This window comes from Nomia melanderi, unplaced genomic scaffold, assembly GCF_051020985.1.
Source record: "Nomia melanderi isolate GNS246 unplaced genomic scaffold, iyNomMela1 scaffold0544, whole genome shotgun sequence".
NCBI lineage: Eukaryota > Metazoa > Arthropoda > Insecta > Hymenoptera > Halictidae > Nomia > Nomia melanderi.
In genome coordinates this window covers 25001-35000 of record NW_027475658.1, presented here as the reverse complement: position 1 = coordinate 35000, position 10000 = coordinate 25001, and the positions used below count along the sequence as shown (strand labels likewise).

The 10000-nt window shown below is 49.8% G+C and overlaps 1 non-coding gene across 1 annotated transcript; it reads right to left on the bottom strand.

The window, feature by feature from the left end:
* Positions 1-2252: 2252 nt before the first annotated feature.
* On the bottom strand, positions 2253-2408 carry LOC143176435 (5.8S ribosomal RNA). The gene has a single exon (XR_013000984.1). It is a non-coding gene; the product is annotated as a 5.8S ribosomal RNA (ribosomal RNA).
* Between the last annotated feature and the right edge of the window lie 7592 nt (positions 2409-10000).

Genomic DNA, 10000 nt, shown 5'->3' with positions numbered 1-10000 from the left:
ATGGACTTGGACGCGGTTCGACGTCACGGGATAAATGGACCCTCCTGAACACTACATTTCCCTACGGCGGAACCGCGGGATTCAGTGCTGGGCTAATTCCTGTTCGCTCGCAGCTACTAAGGAAATCCTTGTTAGTTTCTTTTCCTCCGCTTAGTAATATGCTTAAATTCAGCGGGTAATCTCGCCTACTCTGAGGTCGTCGTGAACGTGAATTGTATGAAAATTCAATCGAATTTCATAAAAATCGCTCAAAGGCAAAAAAAACAAAGTCTAGAGGAGAGTGCGTTCGAACACAACAATATTCATATTATAACGTATATAAATGATAAATATACCGCGACACGCGCGACTCCGTATCGTCGCGAAAAATCGTTCGCGAACGCGTCTTATGCGCCTCACCAGTGGTCTCTGCTGCGTCGCGTGTCTATATTCTCTTTTTACACTCTTCTCCTTCTTCTATCACATTTTACTCGATCGCGAAAAAGACTCTCGCTAGACGATCTCGCGCTCCGGTTAACTTTAACGCCCGTCCGAGAAGAATTTTCGGGGACTGGACGACCGAAGCGGATCTCGCGCGGTCTCGCGATCGACAGTGAAGAGAAGTGCAGAAGAGGAAAAGAAGACACGACAAACACACACCATGGGGCGACCGACGCGTTCGTTTCAACGCTTTCGCACAAAGTCGGCGGCGGTTATATATTTATATCATTATATTCCGGCGGACGGGACGCGACGTTCGAAAGCCTCGCCAAAGAGGAGCTCCTGCCTCTTCCTCTCTCTTTTCTACGAGAAAAGATAAACGTATTTTACGGGGATACGGAAACGTTACCACGTGGTGTCACACACGATCGTCCGTCTCTTCTCTATAGCAGAAACCGATAAAAATACACCTCCCGAAAGAGAGTATATGGTGATTCTTTTTATATATATATATTTCGAAATACAACTGAACGTGGCGGAAGCGCACGGTGGTGGTCCAGCGAGGACACGCGACGACGGGGAATAAGAACTATTCGACCCGTTACGAATACGCATGCTCGTCCCGCACGATTTTAACACACACCGTGTTTTTCTCCAGTCGTCAAAGCGTTCGTGCGTCGAATTCGAAAAATAAAAAAAAAAGAAAAACACCTTTTCTCTCTCTCGGGGTAAAAGAGTCGATGTGTATTGTGTATAAAGGTTCTGCGAGAAGTCTCGTTTTGACGTGTGTTCCGCCGATAACGACGATCCTCCGAAACGGGGATACAGAAACGTTACACCTCACAACACGATCTCCGTCTCTTCTCTATAGCAGAAACCGATAAAAATACACCTCCCGAAAGAGAGTATATGGTGATTCTTTTTATATATATATATTTCGAAATTCAACTGAACGTGGCGGAAGCGCACGGTGGTGGTCCAGCGAGGACACGCGACGACGGGGAATAAGAACTATTCGACCCGTTACGAATACGCATGCTCGTCCCGCACGATTTTAACACACACCGTGTTTTTCTCCAGTCGTCAAAGCGTTCGTGCGTCGAATTCGAAAAATAAAAAAAGAAATACACCTTTTCTCTCTCTCTCGGGGTAAAAAGAGTCGATGTGTATTGTGTATAAAGGTTCTGCTGCGAGAAGTCTCGTTTTGCCGTGTGTTTCGGTAACGACGATCCTCCGAAACGTACATCTCATTCGTAAGAGAGGAAGAAAACAATCTCCCTGGGGCCAGTCGGTAATATACCGACATACGACGTGTCGTGCACATCCGTCTCACGCACGGTATACAAAATATGAATAAAACGTGTGTAGTCTCTCTCTCTCTCGACTTCTTAATATTTTCTTTCACCTCTGACGCATCATTTCAGGTGACGTCGGGAGCGCCGGGAAAAAAAATTTTTCTAAACACACGAAACCGTTCATCTCACGAACAGCCGAAAAAGTTGTCGCTCAGATCCATATCGCAGTGGAGCGGTATCCGCGGGCGGTCGTAATTGAACGACGCACGACGCCGCGAACACTCACGCGAGTCCATACAAACGATTCCGATCGTTTTGCAACAACTAGAACGTACACTGTCCGTGAAATTCACAGAATTTTCGCGTGTCCGCGACAAACGCCGACGAGACACCCATCGTTCGCTCGTACGTAGCATCCTTCTCTTAACCCGACTCAGAAACGTTCTTTGCGCCCTTCGGTAAAAAAACGTTCGATCCGAAGAGGTGAACGACGGCGGGGATTTGACAGAGCTACGCAAGCAGTGTATGGTACGTAAACGACCCTCAGCCAGGCGTGGTCCCAGGAATTGTATCCGTGGACCGCAATGTGCGTTCGAAATGTCGATGTTCATGTGTCCTGCAGTTCACACGTTGACGCGCAATTAGCTGCGTTCTTCATCGACCCACGAGCCAAGTGATCCACCGTTCAGGGTAATCGTATAAATTTTATATTTCACATATATATTTTATTCTCATTTGTTCGACCTAATATCTCTCTTCTTTCAAAGAGAAGATAAAAGTTGATACCTGAATCTCCGACCAGCGCGCGAAGGAGATTCAGGCGTCGCCTTGGAGACGACACCGAAGCCTTTCGAGACGAAAAACGTTCAAGTAATATGTATATATTTCTCGACGTTCCGGGCGTATAGTGCATTCAAAAACCCGCGAAAGACGCAGAAGACTCGCACGCGTGGAAACGACGGGGATATATTTTGTATCCTACCCGATACTGAATCCATCGCGTGCAGTCGACCCTCGCGTTCTTCCGATCAGACGCATCTATTGTTGCGCGCATGTTTTCGCGTCGCATCGCGCGAAACGTTGCACGAATCGTACCGATCGATCGATTGAAAGCAAATAATGAAAAAGACTTCACAGCTGGCTCTTTGCCGGTCATTCGTCCCATGTTATCTCTTGCCGCGAAATTGGCGCGCAAGAGTTGGGTGTCAGACGCGCGGCTTTAAACGAGCTTCACGGCCGGTCCCTTCGTTACCGCTTTCGTTCTTTCTCTCGGAACGACCATGAACGAACACGACGAGCGACGCTACGGCATACACACGTCCACGGATTCGATTAAAAAAACAGACTTCACAGCTGGCTCTTTGCCGGTCATTCGTCCCATATTATCTCTTGCCGCGAAATTGGCGCGCAAGAGTTGGGTGTCAGACGCACGGCTTTAAAACGAGCTTCACGGCCGGTCCTCTCAATTCCGTGTACGGTACACGCAAGATGCGGGTTCCACTTCCAGACTACCCGGTCCCTTCTCTCTACGAGAATCGATAGTAGAAGAACGGCTCGAAAACGCGTCTCAGAGACTAGGGGAAAAGAAGCGGTATGCGAGCGAAACGAAAACGCATTATGGAAACGTCGCGAAACAATGTTCGACGGTTGCTCGGTTCCAATCGTGCGGCCGTTTCAATTTCTCGTGCGCTTCACCGTCCCTCCGTAACTCTGGCCGATCGCGTATACCGAAGAGCCGACACGCGCAAAAACCACAGGCATTGTATACTGTATATATATATGTTACAGTCACAGCCTTCGCGCGTTTTTACTCTCCGACGCGGGGTTTCCACGACGAAAGAGAGACAGTTTCGTGGCGGGTGACTCGGCCGAATCGCTACGACGGGTATTTCTATTATAGAACGAATCATCGCCACCCTTTACCAGTGCCCGACGAAGGAATCACAAGGTCATCTGGAGTTTACAATGCCAGCGACGGTAATTCCAACGAAGACCCGATAAGTCAACTCATCGTTCTATTTCTCCCCGTACAGAAAAGCGAATCGACGCTAACGCACCTCGCGCAAGCACGAACGTTCTCTTCGCGTGGATCATCCCATCGTCGAAAGATGTAAAGACGCATTGGAGATCGTGGTCTCTGGCGGGCTCATTGCACGCCCCACTGCATATCTTTCCTCGAATCGAGAATGATTCGTCCACTAAGGCTGCGAAACTACGCGTCGAGGAAACTAGGGGAAAGAAGCGGGATGCGAGCGAAACGACAATACATTATGGAAACGTCGCGAAACAATGTTCGGCGGTTGCTCGTTTCCTCCTGCGGACGTTTCATTGCTCGGGCGCTTCACGTCCCTCCGTAACCTTCGCGCGATCGCGTGCCCCGGAGAGCCGGCAACCGGTGAACCACAGGCGTATAAACTATAGTCTTCTATAGCAAGCCTTCGGCGGTTACTCTCCGACGCGGGGATTCCACGACGAGAGAGAATTTCGTGGCGGGTGACATCGGTCGAAACGCTACGACGGGTATTTCTATTATAGAACGAATCATCGCCACCCTTTACCAGTGCCCGACGAAGGAATCACAAGGTCATCTGGAGTTTACAATGCCAGCGACGGTAATTCCAACGAAGACCCGATAAGTCAACTCATCGTTCTATTTCTCCCCGTACAGACAAGCGAATCAACGCTATCGCACCTCACGCATGCACGAACGTTCTCTTCGCGTGAATCGTCCCATCGGTCGAAAGATATAGCCGCTTGGAGATCGTGGCCCATCAAGTTCTTCCGTAACTCCTGCGCGATCGCGTACCCCGGAGAGCAGGCAACGGTGAACCACAGGCGTATAAACTATAGTCTTCTATAGCAAGCCTTCGCGTTTACTCTACGACGCGGGGATTCCACGACGAGAGAGATTTTCGTGGCGGGTGACACGGCCGAATCGCTACGACGGGTATTTCTATTATAGAACGAATCATCGCCACCCTTTACCAGTGCCCGACGAAGGAATCACAAGGTCATCTGGAGTTTACAATGCCAGCGACGGTAATTCCAACGAAGACCCGATAAGTCAACTCATCGTTCTATTTCTCCCCGTACAGAAAAGCGAATCGGCGCTATCGCACCTCACGCAAGCAGGAATGATCTCTTCGCGTGGATCGTCCCATCGTCGAAAGATGTAAGACGTACAGAAATCGTGGTCCATCACGATTATTCGTAACTCTCCGAGTCGCGTATCTGAGAGTAGGACAAACGGAGAACCACAGGCATAAATAATACTATATGTTTCTTATATAGTTAGCCTTCGCGTTTTACTCTCCGACGCGGGGATTCACGACGAGAGAGAATTTCGTGGCGGGTGACATCGGTCGAAACGCTACGACGGGTATTTCTATTATAGAACGAATCATCGCCACCCTTTACCAGTGCCCGACGAAGGAATCACAAGGTCATCTGGAGTTTACAATGCCAGCGACGGTAATTCCAACGAAGACCCGATAAGTCAACTCATCGTTCTATTTCTCCCCGTACAGACAAGCGAATCAACGCTATCGCACCTCACGCATGCACGAACGTTCTCTTCGCGTGAATCGTCCCATCGTCGAAAGATATAGCCGCTTGGAGATCGTGGCCCATCAAGTTCTTCCGTAACTCCTGCGCGATCGCGTACCCCGGAGAGCAGGCAACCGGTGAACCACAGGGCGTATAAACTATAGTCTTCTATAGCAAGCCTTCGCGTTTACTCTACGGACGCGGGGATTCCACGACGAGAGAGATTTTCGTGGCGGGTGACACGGCCGAATCGCTACGACGGGTATTTCTATTATAGAACGAATCATCGCCACCCTTTACCAGTGCCCGACGAAGGAATCACAAGGTCATCTGGAGTTTACAATGCCAGCGACGGTAATTCCAACGAAGACCCGATAAGTCAACTCATCGTTCTATTTCTCCCCGTACAGAAAAGCGAATCGGCGCTATCGCACCTCACGCAAGCAGGAATGATCTCTTCGCGTGGATCGTCCCATCGTCGAAAGATGTAAGACGTACAGAAATCGTGGTCCATCACGATTATTCGTAACTCTCCGAGTCGCGTATCTGAGAGTAGGACAAACGGAGAACCACAGGCATAAATAATACTATATGTTTCTTATATAGTTAGCCTTCGCGTTTTACTCTCCGACATGGGGATTCACGACGAGAGAGAGTTTCGTGGCGGGTGTCTCGGCCGAATCGCTACGACGGGTATTTCTATTATAGAACGAATCATCGCCACCCTTTACCAGTGCCCGACGAAGGAATCACAAGGTCATCTGGAGTTTACAATGCCAGCGACGGTAATTCCAACGAAGACCCGATAAGTCAACTCATCGTTCTATTTCTCCCCGTACAGAAAAGCGAATCGACGCTATCGCACCTCGCGCGAGCACGTAACTACTCTTCGCGTGGATCGTCCCATCGTCGAAAGATGTAAGACGCACGGAAATCGTGGCCCATCAACGTTTTTTTGTAACTCTGCCGATCGCGTATCACAGAGCCGAGACGCACATACCACAGGCGTATAATACCGTTTTCTTTCGTATGGTAAGCCTTCGCGTTTTACTCTTCGGCGCGGGGTTTCCACGTCGAGAGAGACATTCGTGGCGGGTGACATCGGTCGAAACGCTACGACGGGTATTACTATTATAGAACGAATCATCGCCACCCTTTACCAGTGCCCGACGAAGGAATCACAAGGTCATCTGGAGTTTACAATGCCAGCGACGGTAATTCCAACGAAGACCCGATAAGTCAACTCACGTTCTATTTCTCCCCGTACAGAAAAGCAATCGACGCTGTTGCACCTCACGCAAGCACGAACGTTCTCTTCGCGTGGATCGTCCCATCGTCGAAAGATGTAAGACGCACGGAAATCGTGGCACATCACGTGTTTTCGGAACTCTGTCGACCGCGTATCTCAGAGACGACGCGCGCGAACCACTGGCATATACTATTATATATCGCGTTTTACCCTCCGACGCGGGGATTCCACGACGAGAGAGAGTTTCGTGAGCGGGTTGACTCGGAAGAAACGCTACGACGGGTATTTCTATTATAGAACGCATCATCGCCACCCTTTACCAGTGCCCGACGAAGGAATCACAAGGTCATCTGGAGTTTACAATGCCAGCGACGGTAATTCCAACGAAGACCCGATAAGTCAACTCAACGTTCTATTTCTCCCCGTACAGAAAAGCGAATCGACGCAATCGCACCATACGCGTGCACGTAAACAACTCTTCGCGTGGATCGTCCCATCGTCGAGAGACGTAAGTTTTCATAGTATGAATTCGCGTTTTACTCTCCGACGCGGGGATTCCACGACGAGAGAGAGTTTCGTGAGCGGGTTGACTCGGAAGAAACGCTACGACGGGTATTTCTATTATAGAACGCATCATCGCCACCCTTTACCAGTGCCCGACGAAGGAATCACAAGGTCATCTGGAGTTTACAATGCCAGCGACGGTAATTCCAACGAAGACCCGATAAGTCAACTCAACGTTCTATTTCTCCCCGTACAGAAAAGCGAATCGACGCAATCGCACCATACGCGTGCACGTAAACAACTCTTCGCGTGGATCGTCCCATCGTCGAGAGACGTAAGTTTTCATAGTATGAATTCGCGTTTTACTCTCCGACGCGGGGATTCCACGACGAGAGAGAGTTTCGTGAGCGGGTTGACTCGGAAGAAACGCTACGACGGGTATTTCTATTATAGAACGCATCATCGCCACCCTTTACCAGTGCCCGACGAAGGAATCACAAGGTCATCTGGAGTTTACAATGCCAGCGACGGTAATTCCAACGAAGACCCGATAAGTCAACTCAACGTTCTATTACTCCCCGTACAGAAAAGCGAATCGACGCAATCGCACCATACGCGTGCACGTAACAACTCTTCGCGTGGATCGTCCCATCGTCGAGAGACGTAAGTTTCATAGTAAGCCTTCGGCGTTTTACTCTCCGACGCGGGGATTCCACGACGAGAGAGAGAGTTTCGTGAGCGGGTTGACTCGGAAGAAACGCTACGACGGGTATTTCTATTATAGAACGCATCATCGCCACCCTTTACCAGTGCCCGACGAAGGAATCACAAGGTCATCTGGAGTTTACAATGCCAGCGACGGTAATTCCAACGAAGACCCGATAAGTCAACTCAACGTTCTATTTCTCCCCGTACAGAAAAGCGAATCGACGCAATCGCACCATACGCGTACACGTAAACAACTCTTCGCGTGGATCGTCCCATCGTCGAGAGACGTAAGTTTTCATAGTATGAATTCGCGTTTTACTCTCCGACGCGGGGATTCCACGACGAGAGAGAGTTTCGTGAGCGGGTTGACTCGGAAGAAACGCTACGACGGGTATTTCTATTATAGAACGCATCATCGCCACCCTTTACCAGTGCCCGACGAAGGAATCACAAGGTCATCTGGAGTTTACAATGCCAGCGACGGTAATTCCAACGAAGACCCGATAAGTCAACTCAACGTTCTATTTCTCCCCGTACAGAAAAGCGAATCGACGCAATCGCACCATACGCGTGCACGTAAACAACTCTTCGCGTGGATCGTCCCATCGTCGAGAGACGTAAGTTTTCATAGTATGAATTCGCGTTTTACTCTCCGACGCGGGGATTCCACGACGAGAGAGAGTTTCGTGAGCGGGTTGACTCGGAAGAAACGCTACGACGGGTATTTCTATTATAGAACGCATCATCGCCACCCTTTACCAGTGCCCGACGAAGGAATCACAAGGTCATCTGGAGTTTACAATGCCAGCGACGGTAATTCCAACGAAGACCCGATAAGTCAACTCAACGTTCTATTACTCCCCGTACAGAAAAGCGAATCGACGCAATCGCACCATACGCGTGCACGTAACAACTCTTCGCGTGGATCGTCCCATCGTCGAGAGACGTAAGTTTCCATACTATGAATTCGCGTTTTACTCTCCGACGCGGGGATTCCACGACGAGAGAGTGTTTCGTGAGCGGGTTGACTCGGAAGAAACGCTACGACGGGTATTTCTATTATAGAACGCATCATCGCCACCCTTTACCAGTGCCCGACGAAGGAATCACAAGGTCATCTGGAGTTTACAATGCCAGCGACGGTAATTCCAACGAAGACCCGATAAGTCAACTCAACGTTCTATTGCTCCCCGTACAGAAAAGCGAATCGACGCAATCGCACCATACGCGTGCACGTAACAACTCTTCGCGTGGATCGTCCCATCGTCGAGAGACGTAAGTTTCATAAGTAAGCCTTCGGCGTTTTATTCTCCGACGCGGGGATTCCACGACGAGAGAGTGTTTCGTGGCGGGTGACTAGGCCGAAACGCTACGACGGGTATTTCTATTATAGAACGAATCATCGCCACCCTTTACCAGTGCCCGACGAAGGAATCACAAGGTCATCTGGAGTTTACAATGCCAGCGACGGTAATTCCAACGAAGACCCGATAAGTCAGCTCATCGTTCTATTTCTCCCCGTACAGAAAGGCGAATCGACGCTATCGCACCTCGCGCGAGCACGTAACAACTCTTCGCGTGGATCGTCCCATCGTCGAGAGACGTAAGACGCACGGAAATCGTGGTTCATCGCGTCTTTTCCTACTCTCTTGAATCGCAATTTCGTATAGAGCCTACACACGCGAACCACCGGCATATACTATTTCTTCTCTCATAGTAAGCCTTCGCGCGTTTTACTCTCCGATGCGGGGATTCCACGACGAGAGAGTGTTTCGTGGCGGGTGTCTCGGCCGAATCGCTACGACGGGTATTTCTATTATAGAACGAATCATCGCCACCCTTTACCAGTGCCCGACGAAGGAATCACAAGGTCATCTGGAGTTTACAATGCCAGCGACGGTAATTCCAACGAAGACCCGATAAGTCAACTCATCGTTCTATTTCTCCCCGTACAGAAAAGCGAATCGACGCTATCGCACCTCGCGCGAGCACGAAACAACTCTTCGCGTGGATCGTCCCATCGTCGAAAGATGTAAGACGCACGGAAATCGTGGTTCGGCGGGCTCTATGCGCCTTGTTCAAAGTAAAAAAAAAAAATTTCGACGGACGGGAGAAGTGTATTTCTCCGCGCGTAAGCCGTTCGAAATTTCCGACGGACGGGAGATGAACTCTCCGCGCGTAAGCCGTCTAGTCATACAGCAGAGCAGGTATCGAGATACCTCTCTGTGCATGATCGTTCAAGTATTTTTCACGAGGAAGCGTTGTTGCACGTTTATCG